This window comes from Pagrus pagrus (genome assembly GCF_965226575.1).
Source record: "Pagrus pagrus genome assembly, chromosome: 11".
NCBI classification, from domain to species: domain Eukaryota; kingdom Metazoa; phylum Chordata; class Actinopteri; order Spariformes; family Sparidae; genus Pagrus; species Pagrus pagrus.
Window position 1 is genome coordinate 2,948,178 of NC_140195.1, and position 21,780 is coordinate 2,969,957.

Genomic DNA, 21,780 nt, shown 5'->3' on the forward strand with positions numbered 1-21,780 from the left:
TCGGGTGAATGTCTAATGAGGGGGCGAGCTACAGGTGTGCAGAGGAACAAACTGCATGGTGCTTTAAAGTATAGTTAGACGAACCACACAGAACCACAGATTAAAGCATTTCCTGCTTTGAAGCCACTATCAGCAGTGTCACCGGCTCGTCCTCGTCAAATAAACGGCCGTATAAGTCGACTATGATAGCGGCTTATTACGGCCCATATTTACGCTTCTTGTCCGGCTCTGACTTCCAGTTGCCGTAGTAATTATTAAGACAGCAAAGGAGGAAGTCTGATGCTTTTAATGCTACTGCATCTATATCCACGTTGGACCTATACCCAGGAGTGTGCTGTTCATGTCCACAGTGACACTAAAAGGAAAAGGTGAGTTGTTTTAACATGCCAACATAGTTAAGTGACATTGCATATTTAACATAATTGAACATAGGTACAAAAGATACACAAGTACGGTGCTTTAAACCCAAAGCAAGATGTTTCTCTGAACCTAACGAGGTGGTTTTGTTGCCTAATCCCAACCAAACCTTTCCCGTACTGTGACCATACGACAGTAGCTTGTACGCTGTATAGGTCATATTCAGTTGCTTATGTATGAGGATGTGTTGGCACATAAATCACTTAGTTAATGTGAGGAAAACACTGTGGTGAGGTTTTTAAAGATGTATATCTTCAGCAGAAGCTTGTGGGCTTGCAGCTGGGTGCTACATACAGGTCAGTTATAAAGTCCTGACACATGAACTGTTAGTTGGAAAAACAACATACTGATGGCGTCAGACAGTTTTTGTTTGTAGGATTATTTTTACATGGTGCTAGTTCTACTTTAATAAGAGATCTTTAAACATCCTCCACCTGTCAGTCATCATCCTCTCATCTAGTTTTCTCTTTGTCACAGAAGTGTTTTTCCTCTGATCTACTTTTCCTTCCTCTTCTTCCTCTTCTTTCGCTCTCAGCCTCCACTCTCCATCCTTTACACCGGCACACCTCTCTTTCTCCATCCAAGGATACCTCTCTTGCCCTCGTGCTCTCATCTCGCACACCGACTTCATCAACTCGCGATCCTTTTATCCTCCCGTCTAGTCCCTCGTTTATCCTCCCACACATTCCCCTTCTTCTCTCTCCCCTCTTTCTTCAGCTGTCACTTCCTGCCTCCATAACAAGAGTTTAAAGAATGATGTGACAACCTCAATAACTATGTTTTTTTAAGGTTATTTAGTTATATACTTATCTCATTCACGTAATTTTAACAGGAGTTCACATTGGGTTCATTTTACTGAGCACCAATGGGGAGAAAACCACCGGAAAGGTGTTTTAATCCAATAACCCCGTATTGCATCAGTGCTACATTAATGGGTAATTCCATCAAGTTTGAAAAAAAATAGCATTTTACATTCTGCTTCGCAGTTCGAGTCTGTGTTTTGGAAACTTCTGGATATTTTTTAGGAGGACAGTTCTGTTTGTTGACACCAAAACAGGATAATTTTTGAAGGGAAGTCGGGACATCTCCAGCTGTGTTTGTGGAGACCTAAACAGGTATTTTAAGCCAAAACGTGATGTTCCTCAAACCCGACCCAATGTTTTTTTCTTTGTGCCTGAACCTAACCAGAGAATAAGCACAGCGCTGTGACGAGAGAAACAGAAAGCTTACCTAAACAACTGTAAAATGTAAAGCTTGAACTTACCTGTGGTTTTGCAGTTATGTATGTGTAACCCAGGTGACATATTCTTCTCCTCTTTGTCAGTCAGATTAAAATCTGGCAAACGGTGTCTGTTTGAAATCTTCTTCTCTTTGTCAGTCAGATTAAAATCTGGCAAACGGTGTCTGTTTGAAATCTTCTTCTCTCTGTCAGTTTAAAATCTCGCGGGGTTAGGTCTGGTTCTCGCGTGGTCCAGCTGGACCAATTGCGGTGATGCTGTTTAGGGACGTCACGGGGTCACGTGGGGTGTCGCGACCAACCGCGTTTAAGTAGAGGGCCGCGGTGTCAGTCTCGGTAAGAGCTGTGCGTTGCGGAAGCTACAGGTGAGGCGAGCGACAGGTCGGGTAAACTATTATTTTACTCTGCTTTTCATTGTTATGACGACCGATTGATAAGCGATCTGTTAACTCATAGGAGCCTCTTGCCGGACCCAGATTGCTGTGCGGAGATCTGCAACGAGTGAGCGTGTAACTTGCACAGAGACCGGTGAGTTCAATTGTTTGTAGCTTTAGCATTAGCCAGCCAGCGCCGTTCATTTCAATTGACGTGGTTAGCGTTTGGTTAAACATGCCTGGGTTCTCCGAAATCAAAACATTGAATCGCTGTGCAGAAGCACATTGCTGTACTGGAAATTAATGTATTTTTAATCATGGCATTCGTAACATAAGGGATGTGTCTTATGAGCTTTTGAATCATGATATTTGTATTGATAGTATGTGGTTAAATCATGATTGCTAAATGATATTGTAAATGTTGTTTATGATTTGCAGAAGATGTTTATTTATTCTATTGTTGAATCATGAATATTTGGAGAAAGTTACTTGAGTGCTATTAGTGCTTTGGTCGAATTATGTGCGCATTGTATTAGTATTAATTGATTGATTATAATATATAGAACTATGGTCCTGTCCTTCAGGCCAGGTTCTGGATTGATGGCGAGCTAAGGAGCAGGCCTAGAGCCTACAGCTGGACAAGACGGCGACGAATCATCTCCCCTCCTGCCAGGCCGGTAGGGGGCTTCCTGTAGCCCATAACAAACTCTCACCCCACTTGCTGCCCCATTGCCGTCACCACACACACACACACACACCTTCTCCCGCATATACTTTCCCCTGGACTCAACTTTAACCCAGACGTGGGTTCTCCATGAACTGTGGGTGGGCAGCTGGGTTGTGAACTGTGCTCAGTGAGCAGAACATCTAGGGTTCTTTGCTATGTCTAAAGTATCCTCGATCACATATGGTTGAATGCGTAGCTATACGAGTCATTTGGACTGGCCATCCAAAAGTATTGATTATATGTTTCCACTGTACAAAATTAGCACTTTAACTGTTGTTGTTTGTTGTTGATGTCAATACATTTTCCTAAAAGCAAATCTCAGTCTCTCGTTTACTCCCTCCGAGTTCGTAACCTGTCTTCTTGTCGTGGGTCTATATTGATGCTACATTGTGATTACTAGTCCTAGCCTTAAGCTAATGTAGCGTGGGTGCTACATCATTTGTGGCGAGCTAGCCAGGAGGGAGTAAAGAGCTGAGCAAATAACAAGAGTGAATGTGACATTCATTGCAAATATGGACATTTTGGAGAAAAAAGGCATAAAAATTCCAAACGCTGTTTTAATTAAACATGTGAACTGCGACGATACAGATGATGAGGTGGTTGCGTTCGTGAGTCGGTATGGCAGAACCTCTAATATTGCGGTTATAACTGAGCCTGGCGTTTTTCATGACATGATTATTGTTGAATTTGAGTCGGGAAGTGGTTTAGTTGAACTGCGGAAAATTTTGCCATACACGTATATTTGTGAGACCGAAAAGGTGACGTATGATATTTTAGAACTTGCTCCGATGTGCGCTGATTTGGTTGGGGAATTAAAAACAAAAGAATATCTGGGCGAGTTAAAAGAGTTGGCTAAACTTACAGGACGGGACTACGCGGAGGTCTTGAAGGGGTTGGTGTCTCTACTGGGCCAGTCCCTCGCTGAGCAGATCCCCGCCCCGAAGATGGAGACTGACCCAGACTCCAGGGAGGAAGTGATGCAAACCGCCCCTAGTACAGCCGCACAGTTGCCTGACACTGCCATCCTCAGTCCGCCTCAAGGTGCTACAGCTGGGGTACACAATCCCAGGGATGAACTGCCGCAAATCCCATCAACATCCAACGCCGCGGGAACTGCAAGGTTTGCGTTCCCCTCAATGTCCCTCCCTGACCTCAATCCACCAGGGATACAACGTTATGTAGTTGAACACATTGTGAAGAGTGATGACAATGCCACCCACCTGTCTGCCCAGAGACTCCGGTCATTTTCGGGTCGTGTTCCAAGATCCCAGACTGAAGTAGACTATGAAACCTGGCGATCTGGAGTGGACCTCCTGCTGAAAAATCCTGCCGTCTCTGACCTGCAACGCTCCAGGAGAATACTCGAGAGCTTGCTGCCACCAGCCGGGGATGTGGTTAGGCATCTCATGCCGGACACACCACCCATGGTTTATCTTAAGATTCTGGACTCAGCCTATGGAATAGTCCAGGATGGTGACGAGCTGTATGCCAAGTTTATGGCGCTGTTTCAGGATGCTGGCGAAAACCCATCAGCATACTTGCAGCGGTTGCAGGTTGCACTAAGTTTGGCAGTAAAGAGGGGAGGAGTCCCAGCTACCGAAGTGGATCGGCATCTGTTAAACCAATTTTGTCGTGGCTGTTGGGATAATACGCTAATATCGGAGCTTCAGCTCAAACAGCGTAAATCTCGTCCTCCATCTTTTGCTGAGCTGCTGTTGCTGCTGAGGACGGAAGAGGATCGTGGGGCAGCAAAGGTTCAGCGTATGAAGCAGCATCTCGGCTCAAAAGCCCGGGCTGGAGTGCACGCCCAGTACGCCTCTGCAGCCCCAGCAGAGGATAAAGTGAATGCATTAACTGCCATCACCCAGCAGCTCACCCAGCAGCTTGCCGACATTCAAAAGCAGCTGGCGGCCCTTACTGCTCAGTCCAATCGGAAGCAGGCTACTGCACCCAATCGTGTCCAATCCAATCATGTTAGCCGGCTCAGTGAGAGTGCAAGACCCAGTAAGGCTTCACCCCGTTCTTTTAACAAGACCCCGCCATCAGGGCTAAAGCCAGGTTACTGCTACAATTGTGGAGAAGATGGACACATACGACCCAATTGTGATAACGAACCGAACCCGTCACTTGTGGCTATGAAGAAAAAACAGTTTGCTGAGAAACAAAGAAAGTGGTCACGGTCAAGTCCTCACAGTTCCTTGTCTTTAAACTAGATCAGGTTCCTGTTGAGGGGCAAACAGGAACTGCAGAGGACCAACAACGTCCCATCAAGCGGAAGCCAGTGAGGTGCAGAGATCAGGCCCACTTCGCATCCCCCGAAGCTATTCACCTGCCATGGGGTTTGATTGGGCCCCGATGCACTGGCCAGGTGAGCATAGCTGGCCAAGACTTCACATGTTTGCTGGATACTGGATCACAAGTGACAACAATACCTATTTCAATCTACAATCAATATTTTTCACATCAACCTGTCAAGCCTTTGTGTGATCTGCTCCAAGTTGAAGGTGCTGCCGGGCAGGAAGTACCGTACCTGGGCTACATCGAGGTGACCATTACGTTCCCGAAGGAGTTCATCGGAGGGGACATGGATGTTTGTACGCTGGCACTGGTGGTCCCGGATGTCAGACAAGGATTGCAGGCACAAGTTTTGATCGGAATGAACACCTTGGATCCACTGTATGAGCAGCATCTGGAAAGTGAGTGTGCCAGATACAAACCGTCTCGGCAGGGTTACGGAGCTGTCCTCAATCTGCTGCAGCTGAGGCATCAACAGATGCAAGGGGAGAGAACTGGCGTGGTGAGATTGGCGGGTGCATCTCCACTTGAGGTCCCAGCAGGCTGCACCATGGTCATCAATGGTTCTCTCCGTGCTAGCCTATCGTCAGCCAGCCGGTATGTTCTGGTCGAACAGCCGTCCACTCCACTGCCTGGAGGGTTATGCGTAAGGAACTGCCTTGTTGTTCTGTCCAGCCATGCACCTCACCGAATCCCTGTTGTGATCACCAATGAATCCAACCAGAGCATCACACTTCAGCCATTGGGCATTATAGCTGAACTCTCAGGGTCACCCCAAATTCTGACTCAAGCTGTCTCCACTACCCCAGTGCAGAGTCCAGGAGAAAGCAATCTGGAGTTTGATTTCGGAGCTTCTCCAATTCCCCCGGACTGGAAGGAGCGGATTGTATCCCAGCTCAGGCAGATCCCAGGAGTATTCTCGCACCATGATCTTGACTTTGGACGTACGGACCGTGTGAAGCATCACATCCACCTCCATGATGGGACCTCATTCAAACATAGAGCTCGGCCCATTCATCCTCGGGATATTGAGGCAGTTCGGGAGCATCTGCGGGACCTGTTGAGGACAGGAGTGATAAGAGAATCGGAATCACCTTTCTCTTCTCCCATTGTGGTCGTTCGTAAGAAGAATGGAGATGTGAGGCTCTGCATTGATTATCGAAAACTGAACCTCCAAACTGTGAAAGACAACTACGCACTTCCGAACTTGGAGGAGTCATTTGCTGCACTCACTGGTTCGCGTTGGTTCAGTGTTCTCGACCTCAAATCCGGGTACTACCAAATTGAAATGGCAGAAGCTGACAAACCCAAGACCGCGTTTGTAACCCCATTGGGCTTCTGGGAGTTTAATCGAATGCCGCAAGGCGTAACCAATGCGCCAAGTACATTTCAAAGACTTATGGAGAGGTGCATGGGTGACCTGCATCTCAGAGAGGTTCTGGTCTTCCTTGATGATTTGATTATCTTTTCGGATACACTAGAAGAACATGAAAGTCGGCTGTTGAGAGTGCTCCACCGGCTTAAAGACTATGGCCTCAAACTGTCCTCTGAGAAGTGCAAATTCTTTCAAACATCGGTGCGCTACCTTGGACACATCGTCTCAGAGCAGGGTGTGGAGACGGATCCAGATAAAATCAGTGCCCTAAAGTCTTGGCCAGTTCCCCAAAAGCTGAAAGAATTGAGATCTTTTTTAGGATTTGCGGGATACTATCGACGATTCATTAAGGGATACGCCGAAATTGCAAAGCCATTGAACGACTTGACGAGGGGGTATACCCCGGTCCGTTCCAAAGGCCGCAAGGGGTCAACTGCTCTAAGCTACGATGCTACCCAGCATTTTAATGAGAGGTGGACATCAAAGTGCCAGCTTGCGTTTGAAATGCTGATCGACAGACTGACAACAGCTCCCGTGCTCGGCTTTGCCAATTCAAAGCAGCCCTACATCTTGCACACTGATGCCAGTACCACAGGCCTAGGAGCGGCATTATATCAAGACCAAGAGGGACAGCTACGTGTCATAGCGTACGCCAGTCGGGGATTGTCGGCCAGTGAGTCTCGATATCCAGCACATAAGCTGGAATTTTTGGCTCTGAAGTGGAGCGTAACCGAAAAATTCCACGACTATCTTTATGGAACCAGTTTTGTGGTCATAACCGACAACAATCCCCTGACGTATATCTTGTCATCTGCTAAGCTTGACGCTGCCAGTCATAGGTGGCTTGCTGCCCTTTCCACCTTTGATTTTAAACTTCAGTATCGGGCTGGCAGCCAGAACAGAGACGCCGACGCCCTGTCTCGGAGGCCCCATGATCTGCCGGACGAAGACCGCTGTCAAAAAGAGTGGGACATGGTTCAGCAGTTCACCCGGGACCATGTGGATGAAAAGGCGGTTGAGCTTAATCCAGAGGTTGTGGCCGCCATTTGTCATAGCTGCCTGGTGAGAGCTGCAAGTCTTCCTGAGAGCGGCGCTTCTTTGGTGGAGTCGTTGAGCATGTCGGTCTCTGTTATCCCTGACTGTTATGCCGACGAGTCTCCTCAGGGGCTGCCAGTTGTGCCTTCACTGTCCCCGTCCGACCTCCGGGAGAAGCAGAGAGCGGATCCCAGTCTTAAGGAAGTGATTTCTCACATTGAAACTGGTGAGAGTGTACCTCCCACAGTGCGACAACAGCTTCCAGACCTGGGTCTGCTGTTGAGAGAGAGGAATCGTCTTGAATTCCAAGATGATGTTCTGTACAGGAGGAGGCAGGATGGAGACCATCTGTCAGTTCAGCTGGTGCTGCCAGAGGAGTTGCGACAAGGAGTTCTTACGAGCCTCCATGACGACATGGGGCATATGGGAGTGGAGAGGACGCTTGACCTAGTGAGATCTCGATTTTTCTGGCCACGTATGGCTGTGGATGTGGAGAAGAAAATTAAGACTTGCGACCGCTGCGTGCGAAGAAAAGCCTTACCAGAGCGAGCTGCAGCGCTAGTGAACATCCGGACCAGCCGGCCGCTCGAACTGTTGTGCATGGATTATCTGACGCTCGAGGCAGACAAGAGTAACACCAAAGATATCTTGGTCCTCACAGATCATTTCACCAAATACGCCCTGGCTTTTCCAACTGCCAATCAGAAGGCGAAGACGGTTGCTAAATGTCTGTGGGAAAACTTTATTGTGCATTATGGCATCCCAGAGCGCCTGCACACAGATCAAGGGCCTGACTTCGAGTCCCATTTAATTCGAGAGCTCTGCGACATTGCTGGGATTACGAAAACCCGTACCACGCCATATCATCCTCGTGGCAATCCAGTCGAGAGGTTTAATCGGACGCTGCTGAGTATGTTGGGCACGTTGGGACCGGAGCAGAAGCAAAGATGGAAGGAATACGTGAAGCCGCTGGTCCATGCGTACAACTGCACCCGAAATGAGGTCACAGGCTACACCCCTTATGAGCTTATGTTTGGTCGCTCCCCGAGATTACCTGTGGACCTCGCTTTTGGTTTGCCAGCGGGGGATAAGCCTTCCCCATCACACTCAAAATATGTGCAGACTCTTCGCTCTCGCCTGGAGGAAAGCTATCAAGTTGCTTCCAAGAATGCAGCCAAGTCAGCCGCACGGAACAAGGCTCGTTTTGATCAGAGGGTGAGGCCCTCTGCTCTGGAGGAAGGGGACCGAGTGCTGGTCCGGAATGTGAGACTCCGGGGTAAACATAAGCTGGAAGACAAGTGGGAGAGGGATATCTATGTTGTCATGAAACGTGCTGGTGACCTCCCTGTCTACACAGTGAGATCCGAGAGAGATTCTTCTGGGAAAATGCGAACATTGCATAGAGATCTCCTGCTCCCGTGTGGCTTCCTACCTGAGAGTCCAGAGCCGGAACCTCAACCTGCTGCACCTGGTCACAGGCCTCAAACTCGGAGCCTGAAGATGCCAGTGGAGGATCCGGAGGAGTGCCTGAGTGATAAAGAGGAGGAAGGGAGAGTTCCTCAGGTTTCGATCCCGGCAAATGCAAAGTTCAGGATAGAGGGGAGATTCCCTGCCAAGGGTTCACCTGCCAATTCCATTGTGGCTGAGCCAGTGCGGTCACCTGCAAACTATCAGCTCGGGGCTGAGGAGCCCTCTCTGGTGACCGATGGTGGGGGCCCACCTGTGCTCAGAGTGGAGGATGATGTCGTTGAGGCATCTGAAGAGGAGAATGGGGAGTACTTACCGGAGAATGGAGAAACCATTTCCAATCCTGAGACACCGCCACCAGGGGAAGGGGGGGAGGGCAAAGAGCCAGTAGAGACACCCCCTACATCTAATACATCACAGTGTGTCGCCGAACCGGTAGTCGCAGGGTGTGGGGGCGGGGATGGGTCGGGTGTAGCTGAGCCAGTCCCGGTCACTCGCCGTTCCTCACGGCAGCGACAATCGCCTAAGCGCCTGCAGTATTCTAGCCTGGGCAACCCATTGATCTCGGTCATACAGACACTTTTTCATAGTTTGGCGGATGCATACGGTGAAGCTTGTACCAGCCCGGCGTCTAACACTGTAGTTCCGCTTGTTCATGTGGTTTAGCATGCCCCGGAGGGCATGAGTCTAAGGGGGGAGTGTGTAACCCAGGTGACATATTCTTCTCCTCTTTGTCAGTCAGATTAAAATCTGGCAAACGGTGTCTGTTTGAAATCTTCTTCTCTTTGTCAGTCAGATTAAAATCTGGCAAACGGTGTCTGTTTGAAATCTTCTTCTCTCTGTCAGTTTAAAATCTCGCGGGGTTAGGTCTGGTTCTCGCGTGGTCCAGCTGGACCAATTGCGGTGATGCTGTTTAGGGACGTCACGGGGTCACGTGGGGTGTCGCGACCAACCGCGTTTAAGTAGAGGGCCGCGGTGTCAGTCTCGGTAAGAGCTGTGCGTTGCGGAAGCTACAGGTGAGGCGAGCGACAGGTCGGGTAAACTATTATTTTACTCTGCTTTTCATTGTTATGACGACCGATTGATAAGCGATCTGTTAACTCATAGGAGCCTCTTGCCGGACCCAGATTGCTGTGCGGAGATCTGCAACGAGTGAGCGTGTAACTTGCACAGAGACCGGTGAGTTCAATTGTTTGTAGCTTTAGCATTAGCCAGCCAGCGCCGTTCATTTCAATTGACGTGGTTAGCGTTTGGTTAAACATGCCTGGGTTCTCCGAAATCAAAACATTGAATCGCTGTGCAGAAGCACATTGCTGTACTGGAAATTAATGTATTTTTAATCATGGCATTCGTAACATAAGGGATGTGTCTTATGAGCTTTTGAATCATGATATTTGTATTGATAGTATGTGGTTAAATCATGATTGCTAAATGATATTGTAAATGTTGTTTATGATTTGCAGAAGATGTTTATTTATTCTATTGTTGAATCATGAATATTTGGAGAAAGTTACTTGAGTGCTATTAGTGCTTTGGTCGAATTATGTGCGCATTGTATTAGTATTAATTGATTGATTATAATATATAGAACTATGGTCCTGTCCTTCAGGCCAGGTTCTGGATTGATGGCGAGCTAAGGAGCAGGCCTAGAGCCTACAGCTGGACAAGACGGCGACGAATCATCTCCCCTCCTGCCAGGCCGGTAGGGGGCTTCCTGTAGCCCATAACAAACTCTCACCCCACTTGCTGCCCCATTGCCGTCACCACACACACACACACACACCTTCTCCCGCATATACTTTCCCCCTGGACTCAACTTTAACCCAGACGTGGGTTCTCCATGAACTGTGGGTGGGCAGCTGGGTTGTGAACTGTGCTCAGTGAGCAGAACATCTAGGGTTCTTTGCTATGTCTAAAGTATCCTCGATCACATATGGTTGAATGCGTAGCTATACGAGTCATTTGGACTGGCCATCCAAAAGTATTGATTATATGTTTCCACTGTACAAAATTAGCACTTTAACTGTTGTTGTTTGTTGTTGATGTCAATACATTTTCCTAAAAGCAAATCTCAGTCTCTCGTTTACTCCCTCCGAGTTCGTAACCTGTCTTCTTGTCGTGGGTCTATATTGATGCTACATTGTGATTACTAGTCCTAGCCTTAAGCTAATGTAGCGTGGGTGCTACATACATTTTGGTGTTGTTTTTATATTTACAGTTTGAGAGAGTTTTTTGTTGGTTGACTTCCAAAAAGCTTAGAGGAATATCTGGTGAAAGAAAAACTATACAAATGCATTAAATCTGCAGACTGTGTGCTGCAAATTGTTTAATGAAACAAGGTCACACAACACAACAATGTGTAGCATTTAGCATTGGGCTGCTCTTCACCAGCACCTGTTCATCTTCATTACATCTCAAAACTTCATGTCACAAATGAGATTTTTAACTTTCTAAAATCAAATATCCCACGCTGCTCCTGTCTCTTTCTCCTTAAACATCCATCATCATCATCATCATCATCATCATCATCATCATCATCATCATCATCCTCCTCCTCACATCCTTCCCTCCACCTCTCAGCACTGGTTAAATAATCTGATCACTCCGCTTCTGGACACCAAAAGGCTTTTCATTAAAACGGCCTCGGCGTTGCTTCCAGATATCCTCGGCTGCTTTCTAATGAAAGAGACATTATGAATATGAAAAGGGTTTTTTTTTTCAGGCTTCAGCGCGAATCTGACCGTAATGACATCAGACGGAGATATTGTCTTTGAGTTATGAATCCGCTGTGCAGGAAGTGTGTATTTTGCCGTTTTGGCAGGATAATATGTTGATGCGAGTTCATGCGGCTCTCTGCGTGAGTGGACACATCTTGTGTTTTGTGTTTGTTGGTGTGTTTGCAGGCTCCTGCAGCGCCGCAGCCAGCAAGGAACCTTCTGTCATCATTTTTGCATTATTGGAAAATGGAATAACGTACACCATTAATGTAATAGTCACTGCGATACCTGCAGCAATAATCTGCTTGCTGTGTTATCATCAGTCGATGCCATAAAACAGGAACTCCATCTGGGGCCAGTTAATGAACATTTTTACATTCGTTGTGCTAAACATCGTCCCTTTATACTAACAGCTCATCAGAGCAGCAGCAGTTTAGACATGCATTGCGCGAGCTACAGTTGCCGACGAGGATTAAGAGACACGAGAGAGCACCACTCGTGAAACCACAAAGTTAAGCAGATCGTCTGAGGAAAATTAGACAGATCGAGGAAAAAGATGAGTGGAGAGCAGCTGTGCCTCTACAGGTGAAAAGCACTTCAGAGTGAGAAGAGATGGTGAAGAGTGCTGCAGATGTGGCTCACTTATTGTTGTTATTTCGTACAATATCAAGAGTATATGATGTTGTACGACAAAGGTTTTATGACCAAGTGTCGATGGAGATCCAATGCAGTGACTTTAATGTTTATTTTCACCATGGATGCTGCTGAGGAGGGCTCAGCGTGCTCACTTGGCTGGACTTTTTTAATTTTTCTAAGAGAAGCTCTGCTCTAATTAAAAGGAAAGTCAAAGCTCAACTTCTCCAGCTGCATACAAATCCTACCTACTTTGCTGGACTGACGGGCCGGGCACACTGGACACCTGTGTACTGCGCCGCTGGTGCGCTGCTGCTGCAGTGCAGTGCTGCTGCTGCAGTGCTGCCCCTGCCTGCCTGGAGTTTGCCTTTGATAATTATCAATAAATATGATGACGTGATTTTTACTGAATGAGCGAAAAAGCATGAGGGATGAAGAGAGGGAGGCAGGGAGGGAGAGAAAGTGAAAGAAGGAATGGGCGAGCCTCCAAATCTCCAGATGAAGCGACGCAGCAGCTGCTTGACATGCACATGAGGAGCAGGTCTCATGCATCAAGTGTGAACTGTCGAAGCTGTTAACACGGACGCCGAAATGAAAAGCGAAGCAGTGCTGCACACGCATCCAATGTATCCAGCCTGTAAGAAGACCCCGACTGAAATCCTGGCCCAGAGACCTGTTGCAGACTCTTAATGCAACACTAAAAACTCCAGTGACATCATGTATATGTCGCATGAAGGGGAATATTCCAGGATTTCCAGCCCGTAATCTATCAGCTATAGGTCCAGGTCCGGATAGGCCAGCATGGGTCTGGACCTGGACAGCGGTCCACCTATTTGTGATCTAAGGGGGTATGGAGGGGTTTACAAAGAGGATGCATTTTGGTAATTGCAAATCACCTGCTGGCTATAGGTATTAAAAGCTTTGATGCTTCTGGTGTGTTTTTGTCCTTAAACTACCCGTCCAGAGAAACTACAAGACTGCATGACTGGGATGAAAATTCACAGACGAGCAAATGAGTCACAAAAGTCACTCAATCATAAATATTCACATGTATATCAGGATACTGCATGAGAGGCCCAGGCGCTAAAGCCTCCAGGAACCACACGAATCATTAAAGCAAACGTGCATTTAATTGTGTTACCGCAGCTGGAGCCGGACTGATAATGCCTCTAATTGGCTCTTTTCATTGACAGGCCGGTAAGAGCTCAACGAGCACACCGTCGTATTTAAGGCTCACACTGGACGACACATTTGAAACATAAACACACGAGCGAAGAACACGTTTCCGAGCGTACAGGAAGAGGAAGAGGAAGAGGAAGAGGAAGGCCACTGGCAGAAATAAAAGAACAAATATGTTCACATCACAAGCAAAAACCTCAAGCATCAAGTTCCTGCTGTGACGCTTTCAAACTTTACTCGAAAACTGTGTGATCACAAACAAATCCACAGCCTGCTGTTTTTAGCAGCAGGTCACCACCTTTATCACACATGCTTAAACACATTGCAACATGTGACGGCAGCTACGTGTTGTTGTTTAAAGTTTCCCCGATGACAGTCAGTTCTCATCTCGCCTCAGCTCTCTCACCGTTTAGATCTGCAGCTTTTCACTTTTTTCTCGCTGCACGCTTATTTTTCTCCTCTTGAAAAACTAATTAATTCATGCTGATGTTTTGATGCAGAGTATTCATGAATACAAAACAAAACACAGAGGCATTTAGTCGATACTCTGACGCTTTTTTTCTCTTCTGCGAGAATGTTACTTGTTTCAGCTCCCAGAGGAAAATCAATCAAACTCGTGAGCCCGGTAACTTTTTGCTTCACTTCATCCGAATTATAAGAACTGACAGCTCTGAAGAAAGCAGCAGTTTAGTTAACATTTAGCTACAAAGTGCTGTTGATTGTCATGCTTCTACTTCAATCCCTATGTGTCTTCATTTCTTCGTATTTGATCGACAGCATTTGTCATGATTTTAAAAAAAATAGCTGTTTTTTCCCCACAGTGAGTGCTGGGTGGAAGGAAAAATTTGAAGCATCTGTCCTCACGTCGTTACCTTCATGTAGCCCAGAGCAAAGCCACATGCCTCCTAATGCTGCTGCATCCACTTTTTACGAGATCCAGTCAAATCGGAGGGATCTCATGACGGTCTGCTGTGCTTCATCCATCCATCAGCTCAACCTGCACACCCTCATGTTCTGCCTCGTTACAGAGAGTATATGCTACTTCCTGCATCGACAGAACCATCCAATATGGATGTGAAACCTGGACTTCTGGGCTCCTTTTTTCAACATGATGGCTCCTACTAGGGTTGCCCCACACCCAGTGTGGGACCCCATGATTGACCACATGTTGGGGTTGGAGAAAACTTTTTCAACAGAAGGCATGCATTATAAACTTGGGGCTTGGAGATTTCAAAGACAGGTGAATTTAACACAGTGAATGTCGACCAAGAAGATCATCACACGTTTGATTGTCATCATTCTCAGTCGCCACAATAAACGCTAGCTAAATACATTTCTGCAAAACCACACGAGGTAAAACTGAATGTTTCTTTATGTTGCCACTTTACGTTTGTTAAGGTTGAATTTTCTGTTTCTCTCTTGTGACAACATCGTGCTTATGCACTTGGTTAGGTTTAGGAAAACACCATGGTTTCGCTTAAAATGCATGTTTTGTCGCCACTATCACGCACGGAGATGGTCCGGCTTCTCTTGGTTTTGGTCGCCACTTAAACGGCTGGAAATGTCCCCAAGTGTCCTTAAAAACATGGCTAATAAGCATGTAATGTACCTTGGATGTAACTGCTAACATATCCTAGCGACTGGGCTGCATCATTCTTCTTTAAATGTGTCTTTTTTCACCCTAATTTGTTGAAAGAAAACTTGTCGAACTTGTTTTTTTTTTATTTCATAACAAAAGTTTTTTGTGAGGTTGGACCTCAGGATTTATTTTCCTGTGATTTGTCAAGTAAGCTCCTGTTTCTGTTATTCTGATGGAAAAACAAGTCGTCCTTTAGCTGTGAGGGACTTTTGTCAGCTTGAACCCACAAAAAGCGAGATAAAAGACATCGAGGCAGCCGAAAGGGTATGTTGTCTCTCCTTGAACCATCAACATGATCCCCAGACAACCATGAAATCATGACATGACCAAACGAGCTTTCCGTTTAAGCAGAATCTGATGTGGGAAATGAAAAAAAGGCTATTGAAGGGTGGTGTTGCTGCACACACGTTCAAAGCTGAATGCCCACATTGCAGCTGATAGCCCAGGCTTAGCGGTGATAACACAATGTTGCTGATAAAATGTCTGACAGGCTGAGTCGTCTCAGACATGCGAGATAAAATGAACAAAACTCTTAAAAGGAAAAACCCTCAGAGTCTGTTTGACAAACAGCGAGCGGAGGCTGTGATCTCCACGAACCCCCGTGAATGTTTTTGCAGTTAACTTGTCAGAAGTTCACTGTTGATGGCAGAAAGTCGAGCTCAGAACAACGTCTAACTTCATGCAGGCTTTTAGTGAGTCTGAACTGAAGAGAGGGTAGATGAGACACGTTTTTATTGTTCACACTGTCTTGCATTTTAAAGGCAATGCAATAATAAACTGGAAAAAAGTGAGGTGGTATTAATATTTGCTTTGTTTGGAGGCTGTATTTATGGTCTCGCTGAGGTGAATCTGCAGGATCTTGTGTCTGGAGCCCCTCCAATCACAACCGTTTATCTGATATTGGACAGATCTGATAAATTCAGCCTGTGGTTTGATACGCCGTGATGTGAGCCAGTGGAGTCTGAGCGTGAGAAGTAGGCTAGCGGTTATTTCACCTGAGCAGTTTGAGGTGAGAAAGAAGCTGAATCTTCACTCATATGGATCAACGAGGCCTCATTTAAAAGTTTTCTTCAACTTTTGTAAGGTTGGGCACTCTTACTCTGCCAGTGATTTGGCAGAAGCAAGCTTGCTCGTGGTTGTAAAGTTGAGTTGACAAGATTATAACAACACCAAAACAAACACGACAGCAGGTCGCGATTCATGGTGCTCCTCGTATTAATGTTAATACTAAACAACGATACAGAGTGAGCTAAAGAGCGTACATTTGATCTGTTCTGTATAGGCTTTGCATGTAATTGCCGTCATGTTAACGAGCTCAGTGCTGCGTCACATATCGTATTGCACCTGTATCGTAGCAAAACCCACAATGAAGACAAAGGAACGCGACGAGCAGCTCTGCAAAAAGAAGGGGGTAAAAAAAACACAAATGAAGTGATAGACACGAGAAAATATCAGTAATCGAAGTCACTGAACATGCTTACTTGAATCAACTTTTCAGAAACAACCTCAGAAACTGAATTGCTGTGCAAGGAGGAGAGAGGCTACCAGAGACCTGTGAAATGGGCTTCAGAGAGACTGGAGAGACTGCACATAACAGCAGCTGGCTGTTTGCATCACCAGTCTGATACGGTCTGCAAGAAAATTTGCCACTTGGGAGATCATTTGTTTTCCTGCCAAAAGACAATGATCCCAGCTTAAAGCTCAAGCTTCACAACGATGTTAGTGTCCTGGAGGGGCCGAGTCACAATCCAAATCTCAATGCAATCCAGACTCTGTGGCTGGACTTGAAACAGGCTGTTGACTCACAATCCCTGTGCGACCCGGCAGAACTCGGGCGCTGTTCCAAAGTGCAGAGTGCTGATGTGCAAAGCTGATAGAGACCCATCCACAAAGACTCCCTGCTGCATTTATAGACACTAACTCTGAGGTTTTGAATGCTTAGGCAAACAGCTGTGTTGTGTTTTATGTTTGTAATTAATTTATCACTTTGTTTATCTGTTTCCACTAGATAATACGGTCTTCAAAAAGCCACATTAAATCTACTTTGATTAAATGTTGTAAAACAAAAAACTCTCATGAGGGGTGAATACTCTGAAAAGTATGCGATGTATACACCAGGCAGTATAAAAGGTAGCCACTGGAGGTGATATACATTGCTGGCGATGCAAAACAGTGGGCTAGGGGTTCAGATATGGATCACCATCACAGCTGATGGAGTGATATTTCACCACAAAATCAAAATGACCTTAGATACACTGGGACTAGATGGCACCCATCTTGTGGCGCTCAATCCACGCTAACTCCTCATGTGACAGCTTAGCCGAGCGCTTTTCCAGTTTACTGGTTACTATTTACCAATTCGGACACACATTCATGCAGTACACTGATGGCAGAGGCTGCCACAAGGTGCCGTCCTGCTCAGATCAGCAATTTGGAGTTCAGTATCTCGCTCAAGGAAAATTCGACATGCAGCCAAAGGTGCCGGGGAATCGAATCAGTGACCCTCCGATTACTAGACGACCCGCTCCACCTCCTCTAGCTCTCCTCCGTGATAAGATGCTTCTTATAGCACAACAGGTAAGAGTATTTTATACGTATGTTTGTAATACTTTCCCCGTCGCTCACGTTTTGACAGCCACTAAAAGATCATTTTACCTGAAATTGGTTGGTTCCAGTCTAGAAATAATCAGGCTCTGGTAAGTTCTCAAAGGTTTGAAATAAGTAGGAAAATGTTTACATACACTTACATAAGAACATGTATATCATGGAGCCAGGGAATTGAACCGACACCTTTTCCGAGTACTGGACGATCCGCTCTACATCCTGAACTTCAGCCAGTTAATGTTTACATTCTGCGCTGCTGTGAGCATGAGCCTCTCCTCCATGATTAAATGATTCCTGCAGCACTACAGGCAAGAGGATGTATTTTTTTGGTTTGTGGTGAACTATAGAAACTATATATAAATATATATATATATATATATATATATATATATATATATATATATATATATTTTTTTTTTTTTTCAAACAGGACCTTTTTCAGATGTCCAGCAGAATCCTCTGAGGATTTCTCCTCCACACCTCAGCTCTTTGTTCAATTATTCCCCCAGACATCATCACACATGAATTTGAAAAGCACATCTATTATACAGTGAATCACCTTATCGCATCTCATACGTACGCAGGAAGTGACGCCTTCACGTGTCGCCCGATGACACGTTCACTATTCTCGCTATCTCTTCACTTTAGAGCCATTATCATCTTTAACACATCAACTATCTGCTGGGTTTAAATCCCAGAGCGGGGAAAGATTCTCACATTTTGCCAGAAATACCACCACCACCTCCTCTGGGAGATAACAGCTGGTTCAGTTATCTCCACCAACACAGCAGTGAAGCAGGTGGTCATTAATGAATTAAACTACGTTCTCTGCACTTTTTCCGCCCTCCGAGGAGCAGAGAGCAGTTTATTGTCACACACTCTGCCTGGAAGAGCGCCTGTTTGGGCGATAATAGTTTTAACTGCAGTTCTTATCTTTAATGGAGCGACCGAACAGCCGCTGCTCCGACACCCAATCACACGCTCGCCTGCAGAGCAGCCTGTTGGCGTGGATGGAGGTCTGCCGATGCTTCTTTATAGCTGTCGCCAGGGAGACGCAGGTGTGTGTGTATGTGTGTGTATGAGTGTGTGGGGGTCCATTAAAGCCGGCTGAGTTGGACAACATCAGTGATTTTAGTGACACAAAAGGTGTGTGTATGTGTGATGAAAGATAAAAGGTGAAAAGCTGGAGTCACAAATGGTTCTGGGTGAAAATGGATGAATTGTATCCGTGTGTGTGTGTGTGTGTGTGTGTGTGTGTGTGTGTGTGTGTGTGTGTGTGTGTGCGTGTTGACTCGACCTTTGTCTCCACAGTGTCCAAGGTTGTTAAAATAAACTATGCAGACCCATTAAAGCTAAGAATGTCCTCATCGATCCGTCCCTCGCCTCTGCTTCTTCACTCTGTTCCACTTCACCTTCCTCGTCATCATTTGTCTTCATGTATTATTGGTTTATTATAAAAAGGTTCAACACACATCAGTGAATATCATCGCCAGTGTTAGCCAGAAATGCTAATCATAAGTCCTTCCTCTCCTGTCTTTCTCCTTCCTTTTCATCTGTGCTGCTCCATTTCCTTATCCCCCATCAGCCCGTCCTGACACACATCCAGATTTATCTCTTTCTTCTTCTTCTTCTTCTTCTTCTTCTTCTCATCTCTATCCCTATTTCTTCTTCGTTCTTCACCCTTATCTCCCAGTCCCAGCCTCACTCAGCTAATGATCCTCTCAGTGCCACGACGCCACAGGGAAAAAACTTTGGGGCTGCAAGAACATTTCGTATTTTTAGCCCAAAAACTTTCATATGAATGTTTCAAGCCAGATTCACCAACAAGTCTGTTATCTGCTCAGAGTTTTCCATGTGTTTAATGCCATCTTTTCATGTGCATGTACACGTTGGTGAGATTTAAACATTTGCAGAATTAACGCCTCTGAATTTCTTCCGTGTATTAAACTATTGAAGCTGTCACAGACCTGTCATCAGTGCAGCACAATACTGTGACAAGAATAAAGAGTTATTTAGAGAAGTTTTCATAATGATGAGTGAACCGGAAGTTAGAAAAATGCGAACTTATGTCTGAGTTGTAGGACTCATTCCTGCAGCACTCCACTCTCTTTCCTCTGCCAGTTTGAACAGCTGACAGCTTGTAACTGACTTGATCAACAGACTTTGGTATTAGAAACACATGATGTGCCCTACATTTTAAAACCAGCCACAGGCCACTTGACAAAGCTGGCTGGGGTCAGGGGACGCCATCAGCCAGCTCAAGTCGGGCTGAGACCGACCGATTCACGCCACTGTAACTTCCCCTGCACTTTCCCTCTTAAATGGTTTAATCCGATTTTCTGTCTTTGGTCTGAACTGGGCCTTAAACAACAAAATCCCATTCAGCCCAGTATGTTTTTTTCCACACTTTACAATCACTATAAAATACATTTAATGTTTGCAATACTTTCCCAAAGCCACTAAACAGGAGTATTCACTGTGACCTTTAGGTGTACATGTGGAGATGAGACTATTACACTGCAGAATAGGAAAGCTGAAATATTAAAAAAAGACAAAAACTGAATTTGATTACTTATTATTAGTGAAATGATCCGTCCATACGGCAAGATCATTTTACTTGAATTTGGGTGGTTCCAGTCTAGAAATAAGTAGGATCTGATAAGTGCTCAAATATTGTGCTATAGATAATTGAAATAGGTGGTTTTCAGATCAAATGACTTGAGATCAGACTTGTGAAATACTAGGGCTAGGTGAGCCCAGGTGTGAACGCTCAACGACCCACAAGCTGCCCTAACGACTCTGGAAGGACACTCCCACACAGAGTTTAAAAGCCTGCGACTCCCCTCCAGTTAGTTAGAACTGAGGAAGCCTCTCGGATGAGAGGTGACACGTCTTCAAGAGACTGAAACAAGTCCAGTTGCCCACGATACAGCACTTAGATTATAATAATGCTGATTATAATAATGTTATGTAAGATTTACAGACTAATTGAGGCATATTTGTTTAAGTTTTAGAATATATACCAATTTATGAATTTAAAGATAAGAAACTAACTTTTAAAACAAAATGATAAATATCCTCCAAAGATTTTAAATCTGCACGCACACAACTTTTTGCAGAACTTGAAAAAAGCTGAACTTATCCTTTAAAGTCACCTGTTCATCAGTGTGAGACAAACAGAGTTCACGTTAAAGCAGCTCGAAGCATCAGAGCGGCATCTGTCTATAAAATCTTCGACGCCCTGTGACCATGTTTGATTTCTGATGACAGTTAAGGCTCATTTCCTGTTAAAGCATTACTTCGCCCTTTAAAACCGGCGACAGCTCACATCCTGAAGCACTGCAGGTAACCCCACTTCAAAGTTTTAATGGCTCTCTTATCGCCACCCGGGCAGCGACTCTGGTTCATCTCCTCTCCGGTTGGATGCAGCTACTTTGCCCACTAAGCCTCACTTCAACCCCATTAGTGCCGCTTCTTTCCTCCCTCCTTTCATCTCCTCCAGTCTGACACTCTCTCTATCATTTATCTCCATCCCTTCTTCTCTGGACTTCTAGATGAAGGTAGATGGAGAGGAGATGACAAGGGGAAAAAAAAGCAACAGTGACACAATCTGAGTGGCCATTTGAGATCACTCTGGCATCCGTCCGTCCGTCTGTCTTTCAGTTCACACTCTGGTCATTTGTCCCTGTAATGTCAAGAGCAACCACTTCACTAGTTGGTTTTTTTTCTCCTCACCCTTTTTCCTCACATCTGACAAATAAGCTTTTACCGTGCGGTCCAGAGGAAAGAGGGAAAAATCATTAAATAAAAACACCTGGGTGCAACCTTTACTGGAGAGGCTGTATGTGTGTGTGTGTGTGTGTGTGTGTGTGTGTGTGGACAGAGACTATTTCATGCTTGACATTTTGCTTTGTCCTTCACAAGGATGCTAATTGCCTTCATGACAGAGAAAGTCACACACACACACACACACACACCTGTAACCCCTCTGTGCTTATTTCAGTATTTGAGCTTGGCCATTCTTGATGTTGGAAACAGGCGTAGACAAAAATATCTCGACTCTTGAAGGTTTTGCTTACTC